This window comes from Ranitomeya variabilis, chromosome 5 (genome assembly GCF_051348905.1).
Source record: "Ranitomeya variabilis isolate aRanVar5 chromosome 5, aRanVar5.hap1, whole genome shotgun sequence".
In the NCBI taxonomy this organism is placed as follows: Eukaryota; Metazoa; Chordata; class Amphibia; order Anura; family Dendrobatidae; genus Ranitomeya; species Ranitomeya variabilis.
The window spans coordinates 59,150,162-59,163,108 of NC_135236.1; the positions used below are offsets into that span (position 1 = coordinate 59,150,162).

The window sequence follows — 12,947 nt, forward strand, 5'->3', positions numbered from 1 at the left end:
TTTTCGGATGACTGGGACTCTCATGTCCAGCAAGTCAGGAGGGTTTTTCAGGTTTTGCGGTCTAATTCTTTGTGTGTGAAGGGTTCTAAGTGTGTTTTTGGGGTACAGAGGATTTCCTTTTTGGGATATATTTTTTCCCCCTCTTCCATTGAAATGGATCCTGTCAAGGTTCAAGCTATTTGTGATTGGACGCAGCCCTCTTCTCTTAAGAGTCTTCAGAAATTTTTGGGCTTTGCTAACTTTTATCGTCGATTTATTGCTGGTTTTTCGGATATTGCTAAGCCATTGACCGATTTGACTAAGAAGGGTGCTGATGTTGCTGATTGGTCCCCTGATGCTGTGGAGGCCTTTCGGGAGCTTAAGCGCCGTTTTTCCTCTGCCCCTGTGTTGCGTCAGCCTGATGTTGCTCTACCTTTTCAGGTTGAGGTCGACGCTTCTGAGATCGGAGCTGGGGCAGTGTTGTCGCAGAAAAGTTCTGACTGCTCCGTGATGAGGCCTTGTGCCTTCTTTTCCCGTAAATTTTCGCCCGCTGAGCGGAATTATGATGTTGGGAATCGGGAGCTTTTGGCCATGAAGTGGGCTTTTGAGGAGTGGCGCCATTGGCTTGAGGGGGCCAGACATCAGGTGGTGGTATTGACTGACCACAAAAATTTGGTTTATCTTGAGACCGCCAGGCGCCTGAATCCTAGACAGGCGCGCTGGTCATTATTTTTCTCTCGGTTTAATTTTGTGGTGTCATACCTACCGGGTTCTAAGAATGTTAAGGCGGATGCCCTTTCTAGGAGTTTTGAGCCTGACTCGCCTGGTAACTCTGAGCCCACAGGTATCCTTAAGGATGGAGTGGTATTGTCAGCCGTTTCTCCAGACCTGCGGCGGGCCTTGCAGGAGTTTCAGGCGGATAGACCTGATCGTTGCCCACCTGATAAACTGTTTGTTCCTGATGATTGGACCAGTAGAGTCATCTCTGAGGTTCATTCTTCTGCGTTGGCAGGTCATCCTGGCATTTTTGGTACCAGGGATTTGGTGGCAAGGTCCTTCTGGTGGCCTTCCCTGTCACGAGATGTGCGAGGCTTTGTGCAGTCTTGTGACGTTTGTGCTCGGGCCAAGCCTTGTTGTTCTCGGGCTAGTGGATTGTTGTTGCCCTTGCCTATTCCTAAGAGGCCTTGGACGCACATCTCGATGGATTTTATTTCAGATCTGCCTGTTTCTCAGAAGATGTCTGTCATCTGGGTGGTGTGTGACCGTTTCTCTAAGATGGTCCATTTGGTTCCTCTGCCCAAGTTGCCTTCTTCTTCCGAGTTGGTTCCTCTGTTTTTTCAAAATGTTGTTCGTTTGCATGGTATTCCTGAGAATATCGTTTCTGACAGAGGGACCCAATTCGTGTCTAGATTTTGGCGGGCATTCTGTGCTAGGATGGGCATAGATTTATCTTTTTCGTCCGCTTTCCATCCTCAGACGAATGGCCAGACTGAGCGGATTAATCAGACCCTGGAGACATATCTGAGGTGTTTTGTGTCTGCTGACCAGGATGATTGGGTTGCTTTTTTGCCATTGGCGGAGTTCGCTCTCAATAATCGGGCCAGCTCTGCCACTTTGGTGTCCCCGTTTTTCTGTAATTCGGGGTTTCATCCTCGATTTTCCTCTGGTCAGGTGGAATCTTCGGATTGTCCTGGAGTGGATGCTGTGGTGGAGAGATTGCATCAGATCTGGGGGCAGGTGGTGGACAATTTGAGGTTGTCCCAGGAGAAGACTCAGCTTTTTGCTAACCGCCGTCGTCGTGTTGGTCCTCGTCTTCGTGTTGGGGACTTGGTGTGGTTGTCTTCTCGTTTTGTCCCTATGAGGGTCTCTTCTCCTAAGTTTAAGCCTCGGTTCATCGGCCCGTATAAGATATTGGAGATTCTTAACCCTGTTTCCTTCCGTTTGGACCTCCCTGCATCCTTTTCTATTCATAACGTTTTTCATCGGTCATTATTGCGCAGGTATGAGGTACCGGTTGTGCCTTCCGTTGAGCCTCCTGCTCCGGTGTTGGTTGAGGGTGAGTTGGAGTACGTTGTGGAGAAAATCTTAGACTCTCGTGTTTCCAGACGGAGACTCCAGTATCTGGTCAAGTGGAAGGGATACGGCCAGGAGGATAATTCTTGGGTGAATGCATCTGATGTTCATGCCTCTGATCTGGTTCGTGCCTTTCATAGGGCCCATCCTGATCGCCCTGGTGGTTCTGGTGAGGGTTCGGTGCCCCCTCCTTGAGGGGGGGTACTGTTGTGAATTTGGATTCTGGGCTCCCCCGGTGGCTACTGGTGGAATTGAACTGGTGTCTTCATCTTCTCTGTTCACCTGTTCCCATCAAGATGTGGGAGTCGCTATATAACCTTGCTGCTCTGTTAGTTGCTTGCCGGTCAACAATGTTATCAGAAGCCTCTCTGTGCTTGTTCCTGCTCCTAGACAACTACTAGATAAGTTGGACTCTTGTCCATGTTTGTTTTTGCATTTTTGTTCCAGTTCACAGCTGTAGTTTCGTTACTGTGTCTGGAAAGCTCTTGTGAACAGGAATTGCCACTCTGGTGTTATGAGTTAATGCCAGAGTTTTAAAGTAATTTCTGGATGGTGTTTTGATAGGGTTTTTAGCTGACCATGAAAGTGTCCTTTCTGTCTTCTGCTATGTAGTAAGTGGACCTCAAATTTGCTAAACCTATTTTCATACTACGTTTGTTATTTCATCTTGATTCACCGCCAATACATGTGGGGGGCCTCTGTCTCCTTTCGGGGTATTTCTCTAGAGGTGAGCTAGGACTAATATTTTCCTCTGCTAGTTTTATTTAGTCCTCCGGCTGGTGCTGGGCATCTAGAATCAACGTAGGCATGCTACCCGGCCACTGCTAGTTGTGCGTTAGGTTTAGTTCATGGTCAGCTCAGTTTCCATCTTCCAAGAGCTAGTTCCTATATATGCTGATGCTATGATCTCTTGCCATTGAGATCATGACACTACTTCCTGATGAAGTACCTAGTAAGCCATGGACGGAAATCTCCATGGATTTCATCACTGATTTGACCTCATCAGCTGGGAACACGGTCATCTTGGTGATTGTTGATCGGTTTTCAAAAATGTCACGGGGAGACTAGGTGAGCAAGAGCTAATAACCCGGGCCCCTGCAATTTCCCTCAGACTAGGGAAATCCTGACTGACCCTCTACCTAGAATTTACACTGATGGTGTGCATGTCTAGGCCTCGCCCCTCGCCCTGTCTCCTGTTTCAACCCTAGGCTGACACCAACTGCCCACCACCCAGTGAAGAGGTAATACACCAATACCCACAGTTAGCACAGACAAGGATAAAGGAAAATATACACCACGCCGCAGTCACTCAGGAATACACTATAAATGTGCAGGGCAAAATAAATCCAAATATAGGAAGGAGTAAATAAGACTAAGGAAAATACACCACCAGCAACGAATCTCCAACAACCAGCTCTCCACTCCGGACCGAGATAACAACGCACAAGACAGAAGCTATAATCGGCGACGCCCAATGATCTGGAGAACTATTTAAAGGCCATGGGCATGGCCCAGCTTCCAATCCGAGGATCAGGTAAATTAACCCTGGAACAGCTGGACAAAACCTAGCCAACGCCAATGAGCAAATAGTGGTCAAAAGCGGAATTACCGCTGTCTGTCGAATGACCTGGTCTGAACAGCGTCCGACATGACACCCGGATAACCGATTTGGTGGTGCTGACTCCCATTCAGACGGTGACGAAAGCAGAAAAGAGGGCAGTAAGACTGATTCTGGTATAAATAGCAAAACTTCCTCCCATCGCCGGAGACGTAAAAGAGGAAAAGGGGCTGAACAAATTGCACCCTCAAAGAAGAGTGATAAAGAGGAGACAGGGACAGGTGGCAACAAAGATAATGTTCCTGAGATAGAAGTAATTTTATCCTTGACAAAACTCTTCACTGAAGTAGCCGAGGACGTGGGAAATGTAAAACTGTCCCAGGGTGGTGGTAGGGCTCCATCAGCTGGTATCGCAGTTGGAGAACAACTCCAAGATAAAATAGAGAGCCTGCAGGAGAACCAGTTCGACCGCTATCATCCGACAACTAGAGGATAAAGTTGACAAGCTGACCAAGGAAATGTGCATGTGGAAAGAGCAAGCCGACAGCTTTCGCCAGGTAGAAGCACATGTGCAAAGCTTGGCTTCTAGCGAAGGAAGCACAGGGGTTCCAGGAACTCGCTAAAGGATTATTTTGTGAGAAGGAAAAGGTGGCAGATTTACAGGCCGAATTAAAAACACTAAAAGGACATGTTGAAAAAGAAAAGGCCCTGAGACAAATGGCGGAGCACAGGTTGTATGAGCTGGAGAAGTACATCTCTGAGCTCAGAGGTCACCTGACAGCGTGGCACAGTGTGAATAAGGCCTTAGGCAAAAATGTGGAAGAGCTCCGAGAAGCAGTAAGAGGTCTTCTGCCAGAGCAGAAGTTACGGGTCAGAGACTTACAGCAGCTATGCTCGAGTGATAACAAGGTGGAGCTGCAAATGCCCATCTTGGCGATTTATGTGGAGAAGTGTGAAACTGAGGAAGAGCTCGCGCTAAAAGCAGAACAAGACAGTCACCCGGTCGTGGCAGATGTCTTGATGGAAGTTTCGGAGGTAAACCAGGAGCCATCTGTCCGTGAAGAAAATGAGACCTTATTCTTCAAGTGCGTGATGGAGATACCCGAGGACATACGGGGTGCATGTACCAGTGATGGTGTGCATGAGGCCTTCAAAAAGGCAGTAGAAGCATGTAGTGTGCACTGGGCACCAGAGACGGAACAGTTGGTGATACTGTCGACTAAGGAAGTCACAGTGAATCGGGTGGCTATCCTGAGGGATATGCACCTACAATTTCTCCACATGAAACGGATGATCCTGTTGAGGAATGAGGAAGCCGCTTGACGTCTGAAGCTTGCAAGAGAATTTAGATTGTGAGCCCCATTGGGGACAGCGATGATAATGTGTAAAAACTGTAAAGCGCTGCGTAATATGTTAGCGCTATATAAAAATAAAGATTATTATTATTATTATTAAGCTCAAAATCGGCTGGGCTTTGTGGAAGAAGTCATCCTGGTACCCGGAAGTTTGGTGGGGAAAATCGTCAGAAGACTTGGTAGAGTGATGCAGGAGATAGTGAATAAATCCGGTGTGAAGAGACTGAGGATTCCAGCTGATGACGAGGCCCAGGACGTGGGTGAAGATGGGATGATTCCATTCCTTGTTGTCGGATCCGTGGAGAGTCTTGAGAATATCCGGATGCTCCTGGGGTATCACATGGCGTACCTAAAAGAAATCGAGCAGCTAAGACGTGAGAGGGAGCAGATGAATAAAGAGCTGCAGAAAATGGGAAACAGATGGCCGCCAGCTTCATCTCGCGGGATAGAGAGGCGAAGAGGTTCGCTAAGGGCTGAAGGTCCTCAAGATGAAGCTAACAGAGGACATAAAGACCATGGAAGAAATGGCCAGCAGATAGGTTACAGACAGAGGCCTGATGAAAGAGATAAAAGTAGTGTCGTCTCAGTTAGCTCAGGGCTGAGTGACTTAGTTAATTATTATTATTATTTATTATAATAGAGGGTCAGTGGGTGCTCTCATCCGCTGGCCTTGCAGTCTTTAGAAAGACTGCATGGACCAGGACTCATCTCATTGAACGTTCGTACTTCTTCCCGTGAACAGAATACTACTCAGACAACAAAGGGTGAGGGTAATGCAAAGGTGTGATACTTTATTGGATCACAGTCAATAACATATAGGACAGTCCCAGCAAGTATGTAATATGGTGCAAATGACAGAGTCTCACACTTCCGTCGGCTTGCCAGAAAATAGAACATCTACGACTTCGGGGCTTCCAGGGCCAACTGCGCCAACTAGTGGCGCCCCACTTTTGGCGGGCACCCACAGAGATGAGGTAGCGGCAAGTTTAGGACAGAGTACATTGAGATATGCAGCCAGGTGACCTGATTGTCCCAACCTGGGTTCTCCAAACATCTCCGTGGGTTCAGTGATGGGCAGTGGAGCAAATCTGTATTCCTCCTGTTGGAGGAATGGTGCCATGGTGCCTTGGCTGCTGTCCTGTAGAGTCTGGAAAAAGAGGCAGATCCCCTTTTAGAGTTTACAGCTCTTATTCAGGCATTTTTCCACAGGATTGGGGAAAGGTGGGAGGAGATAATCCCTCTTTGTTCAAGTGTTCAATTAACCTGTATATTTTGTCCTTCAAGATTTTGTAGAATAATCAACTGCAATGCTGGTACAATGGGTAATTATCAGACATTCAACATATTAACAAACATGGATTGTTCATTTAACCTGTGTCTTTGTCCTCCAAGGGTTATTTAAATGTATAAATTGTAGGGGCTGATACAATGGGATGATACTGGCATGTTAACGCAATGAGCAAAAATATTTTGTTAAAATCTTGTCTAATTTATTAGTAATGTAATGAGCTGTTGATTGTTCTGCCATGGAACATACCCTAACAGTAATAGAAAAGTGGAAAGTCATACACAAATGGTATGTATTTAAATGTGAGTTTTCATTGTTGGTTTCAGCTGAAATTTTGTAAAAATATGACACATGGGAGTATAGCCTTTATGGTGCCATAATGTGAACTCATTAGACCTCAAAAAGGGCATATGCAAGTTTCTCATTAACTTCCCTGGTGGTCTAGTGGTTAGGATTAGGCGCTCTCACCGCCGTGGCCCGGGTTTGATTCCCGGTCAGGGAACATAGTTGTTTTGCTCCTTTAGTTGATTGTTTTGTTTTTTTTGGACTGTCAAGGTCTAATGTTTCATGTCACCCAGATGGCTTACTTTACACCAACGGAGAGTGGAGGATGAGGAAAGACAGATGTCTATTGAGTAGTTAATGGTCGCAAAGATGAGAGGGCAGTGACGGACTCATTCAGAATCCTTCTTCCCTCTCTAACCACTTAGGGTATGTGCACACAATGTCTTTTTCAGGTGGGTACGCTCTATAGCCAACCTGAAACAGCGCTCTATTAATGTAAAATAGAATGAGTATATGAAATGTCAAAACAACTTGCTGATAATAGGTTCCGACTTTTGAACTTCTTTTAGCTGCTTCAGGTTTCCAAAGATGTGAAGGGGTTAAGAAATGTAGCCTGTCCATTCTTAAGGCAGCTTCTGCTTGGAAGCCTCTCACTAGTTTTACATATGCAAAAGGAAAAAAAGATGGAAAAAAATGACCAAAAAGAACACGGGCTGTGGAGTCGGTAAGTCAAACCTCCGACTCCAACTCCTCAATTTCTTTGACACCGGCTCCTTCATACACGGCTCATGTTTAAGTGATACATTTGCTGTAGTAAAATGGTAACATCAGGCTTTTAATCACCATTATGATACATTAATCAAGCTATTTAGATAGAACATAAAATATATTTATTGGAATACAACTTTAGAACACAGAAAACTTTAATAAATTGTAAATATGCAATACACTATGCAATAACAGTTTTCAACAAAAAATTTACTGAATAGATCGATTTATTCCTCCAGCTGCTCAGTGAATAGCAAATGTGGCAGCTAAGTAAACAGAAAGAGAGTGCACCTCATCACCTCCTAGAGAGAGTGCACCTCTTCACCCCCTAAAGAGAGTGCACCTCATCACCTCCTAAAGAGAGTGCACCTCATCACCTCCTAGAGAGTGCACCTCATCACCTCCTAGAGAGTGCACCTCATCACTTCCTAAAGAGAGTGCACCTCATCACCTCCTAAAGAGAGTGCACCTCATCACCTCCTAAAGAGAGTGCACCTCATCACCTCCTAAAGAGAGTGCACCTCATCACTTCCTAAAGAGAGTGCACCTCATCACCTCGAGAGTGCACCTCATCACCTCCTAGAGAGTGCACCTCATCACCTCCTAGAGAGTGCACCTCATCACCTCATAGAGAGTGCACCTCATCACCTCCTAAAGAAAGTGCACCTCATTACCTCCTAAAGAGAGTGCACCTCAGCACCTCTAAAGAGAGTGCACCTCATCACCCCCTAAAGAGAGTGCTCCTCATCACCCCCTAAAGAGAGTGCACCTCATCACCTCCTAAAGAGAGTGCACCTCATTACCTCCTAAAGAGATTGCAGCTCATCACCCCTAAAGAGAGTGCACCTCATCACCCCCTAAAGAGAGTGCACCTCATCACCTCCTAAAGAGAGTGCACCTCTCCACCCCCTCATAAGATGTTTGTGGCCAATGACGACAGTATATTCGATAGACTCCTTCCCTGGTTTGCATTTTGCCATTTTCAGGCATAGTAAGTAGTGTTGAGCATTCCGATACCGCAAGTATCGGGTATCGGCCGATACTTGCGGTATTGGAATCCGATACCGAGTTCCGATACTTTTGTGGTATCGGGAATCGGTATCGGAACCATATTCATGTGTAAAATAAAGAATTAAAATAAAAAATATGGATATACTCACCTCTCCGGTGGCCCCTGGATCTTACCGCTGTAACCGGGAGCCTCCGTTCCTAAGAATGAGCGCGTGAAGGGCCTTCGATGACGTCGCGACTTCTGATTGGTCACGTGACCTCTCATGTGACTGCTCACGTGACCAATCAGAAGCCGCGACGTCAGCCGCGACGTCATCGAAGGTCCTTCACGGGCTCATTCTTAGGAACGGAGGCTCCCGGTTACAGCGGTAAGGTCCAGGGGCCGCCGGAGAGGTGAGTATATGGATATATATGGATATACTTACCTCTCCGGCACCCAAGTCAAGGTGCAGCGTGCCACGAAGCGGAGGAGTAGTGATTCAGGTAATATGTATCGGGCAGGTGGCCCATAATGTTTTACATGATGGTTCATCAGATACATTGCCTGCACGATGTGGTGGACTTTACAAGGAGTGGTGTTTCGGGGGATATTTTCTTCTGATGGTGGGAGCTTTCTGCGAGGGACTAAGTAAGTAGGGCAAGTGATTGTATGATAGGGACTAGGTGCAATATTTGGTTGCTTCCCGTATGCTCTATATTAAGAATTGTAGTCAGCCCTTAGCATTTCCCTTTGTATGGACCATGATTTGATCAATGAGGGCTTGGTCTGTCCACATTACATAGGGCTTCTATATAATCACCAGTAATGATAATGGTAGCAATTAATGGTATAAACCACGGGAAAAAGTCTATTTGGTGATTGATATGAAACTATTGGGGATTATACCTACAAACTTTGCTGCTTTCCTTGGCATTTATAATTGTATTTGATTGTGAGGCACTGTTTTAACATTTTTTGTATTGTTACATGTGAATAAAGGTTTTGGTTTTAAATAACTATACACTTCTTGACTGGGTTTAATAAACCATTCTGTCAGTATGTTCATTGTCACTTTATGTAGCAATAACTCTGGAATTCTTCAAAATATCCCATCGATTTGAAGATTTGTTTTTTCGTGACACATTATGATAATGGTAAACTTAGGTTCATATGTTTATTTATAAATAAAATATCAGAAATAGCAAAAATAATAAAAAAAAATAGCAACTTTCAAACTTTGAATGATTATCCCTTTAATCCAGTCATACCATAGCAAAACATTAATAAATAACATTTCCCTAATTTCTGCTTTACATCAGCAGTATTTGTAAAATGTTGTTTTATTTTGTTGACATTTTAAAAAGTTTAAAAATATAGCAGTATTTTTTCTTTTTTTTCAATGAGATTTACAAAAATTATTTTTTTTAGAGACCAATTCAGCTTTGAAGTGACTTTAGGGGTCCTATATATTGGAATCCCCCAAAGTGTTACTATTTTAAAAACCACACCCCTCAACATATTCAAAAAATTTTTTTAGGTAGTTTATTAACCTCTCAGGTGCTTTTCAGTTACTAATGCAAAGTGATAAAACAGGAATGATCTAAATCTACCATCTAAATGTTTCTAACTTCTGTACAGGCCACTATAGCTGGAAGAGTTTAAGACCATTATTTGGCCATGAATTGCCATGGCAAACATCAGGACCACACAATCAAGATCTCAGGGTCCCGGTGGGGTTAAAAAGGGAGCCCCCACACTCTGTTAACCATCTACATGCTATAGTCACTAATTACAGCAGTATTTAAGGGGTTAAACGGCTGTGGTCAGTGATAACATTGATCGTGGCTGATGCAGCAAGTTGTCAGCTATAGTGTACAGCTGATAGCTGCTGGATTGTCACCGGTCGGGGGATGCTATTGCCTTATATCGCAGGACAGTTTTAAGTCGTATTCGTGGTCATTAACCCCATTCCTGACATTGGGCGCAATAATACGCCAACGTCGGAATCCCTCCCTTTGATGTGGGCTGCGGTGCTGAGCCCACATCTTTCCCGCCACATGTCAGCTGTTTTAAACAGTTGACATGTGCCTCTAACAGCCGCGGGTGTAATCGTGTTACACCCGTGGCTGTTAACCTGTTAAATGCCGCTGTCAATCTCTGACAGCGGCATTGAACTCACGCTTCCGGTAAGCGGACTGGAAATCCCACCCATCGGTGACCCCTTCACGTGATCGCGGGTCACCGATGGGTTGGCATGACAATCAAAGGTCTCCAGCAGACCTCTATGGCTGTCATAGCCAGATTGCTATGAGTGCCACTCGGTGGTCGGCGCTCATAGCAAGTGAGCATTTCTGCTTCACACAGGCGATCTGATCATCACCTGTGTGTAGCAAAGATGATCATGCAACTGCAGCTTCAGGTCTCCCATGGAGACTATTGAAGCATGCAAAAAGTAAACACATTTTTTTTTTTTTAAATATTAAAATAAAAAATATAAAAGTTAAAATCACCCCCCTTTCTCCCTATTCAAAATAAAACAATGAAAAAAAATCAAACATACACATATTTGGTATCGCTGCATTCAGAATAGCCCGATATATCAATAAAAAAATAATTATTCCAATCGCTAAATGGTGTAACAAGAAAAAAAAAGTCAAATTGCCAGAATTATGTATTTTTGGTCACCACTACATTGCAATAAAATGCAATACTAGAGAAGAGAGAGAGGATTCAAAAAGATATAAATAATCTGGAGCAGTGGGCAGCAACTAACAGAATGGTTTTTAACAGGGAGAAATGCAACGTACTACATCTGGACAATAAAAATGACAACAGCATATACAGAATGGGAGGAATAGGGCTAAGCAACAGCACGTCTGAAAAAGACTGGGGTATACTAATAGATCATAAACTGAACATGAGTCAACAGTGTGATGCAGCAGCAAAAAAGGCAAATGCAATTCTAAGCTGTATTAACAGAAGCATACAGTCTAGATCATATGAAGTCATTATTGCCCTCTACTACTCTTTGGTCAGACCTCATCTGGAATACTGTGGCCAGTTTTGGGCACCACATTTTAAAAAAGACATCAACGAACTCAAACAAGTTCAGAGAAGAGCAACCAGAATGGTGACTGGTCTGCAAACCATGTCCTATGAGGAACGGTTACAGGATTTGGGAATGTGTAGCTTGCAAAAAAGAAGACTGAGAGGAGTCTTAATAGCTGTCTACAAATATCTCAAGGGCTGTCACATTGTAGAGGGATCATCTTTATTCTCATGTGCACAAGGAAAGACTAGAAGCAATGGGATGAAACTGAATGGGAAGAGACACAGATTAGATATTAGAAAAAACTTTTTGACAGTGAGGGTGATCAATGAGTGGAACAGGCTGCCACGAGAGGTGGTGAGTTCTCATTCAATGGAAGTCTTCATACAGAGGCTGGACAGACATCAGTCTGGGATGCTTTAGTGAATCCTGCTTTGAGCAGGGGGTTGGACCATATGACCCAGGAGGTCCCTTCCAACTCTACCATTCTATGATTCCATGATTCTATGATTCAATAACAGGCAATCAAAAGCTCGTATCTACACCAAAATGATATCAATAAAAACATCAGCTTGGCGAGCAAAAAATAAGCCCTCACCAAGCCGCAAAATCACGAAAAATGGAGACTACACAGGTATCGGAAAATGGATTGCGGAAATATATATACCAGGATGGGAACATATATACCAGGATGGGGACATACAGTGTTTATGGAAAGTATTCAGACTCATTTAAATTTTTCACTCTTTGTTTCATTGCAGCCATTTGGTAAATACAAAAAAGTTTTTTTTTTCATTAATGTGCACTCTGCACCCCATCTTGACTGAAAAAAACAGAAATGTAGAAATCTTTGCAATTTAAAAAAAAAGAAAAACTGAAATGGAGCGCCCCCAGGTGCAGGGCAATGGGGTACTCGGTACCGGGTCACCTCTGTCTCGGTTCTTGGGATGTCACGGTGGCCCGACCCGGTCCGTGGCCCTGCTAAGGGGCGTCCAATTAAAGGAGTAGATGAAAGTTTGTCATGTGTTCGTGACGCCACCTGTGGTATTCGGTCAGGATGACCGACGCTGCTAGGGGTCCACTGGGGTGATGGTATGGCAGCTAGATGGTATACCTTTCCACAGGTGAAGTATGTCCCCAGGGCTTCCCTTGATGTATAGATGGTGATAGTGGATGATGCAAGGCGCGATGAATAACGAGGACACAAAGGTTGCAGTCTCTTTACCTTTTACTGAAGACTTCAAGGTCCACGGTCCAGAGCACTGCTAACAGGGCTGGCTGAGTCTGGCCGGTCCGAAGGCACATCCAGAGTTCCCTTTGCAGGTGGAAATCAGTAGCCTTCCTACTTAGCACCTGTGTGTTGTAGTACCTCCCTGCTGAGCACCACGGGAAAGTCCTCACAACTCTTGTGTATGTTTCTGATGTTCTCTCTCTGTCCCCCAGATGATATGGATAGGACGCACCCGTATGACGGTGTAGGCCTGGAGTTAATTTATAGGGACCCTAGAGACTCCACTCTCCCACAATTGCCTCCGTTGTCTTCATAGGTGTAAAGGTGAGACAGCCAACTTAAAGTTAACTGCCCTGCCGTTATCTGGAGT

General features: G+C 44.7%; 1 non-coding gene across 1 annotated transcript; it reads left to right on the plus strand.

Moving 5' to 3' along the window:
- The first annotated feature begins 6,683 nt into the window (after nucleotides 1-6,683).
- On the plus strand, nucleotides 6,684-6,755 carry TRNAE-CUC (transfer RNA glutamic acid (anticodon CUC)). The gene has a single exon. It is a non-coding gene; the product is annotated as a tRNA-Glu (tRNA).
- Nucleotides 6,756-12,947: the final 6,192 nt, after the last annotated feature.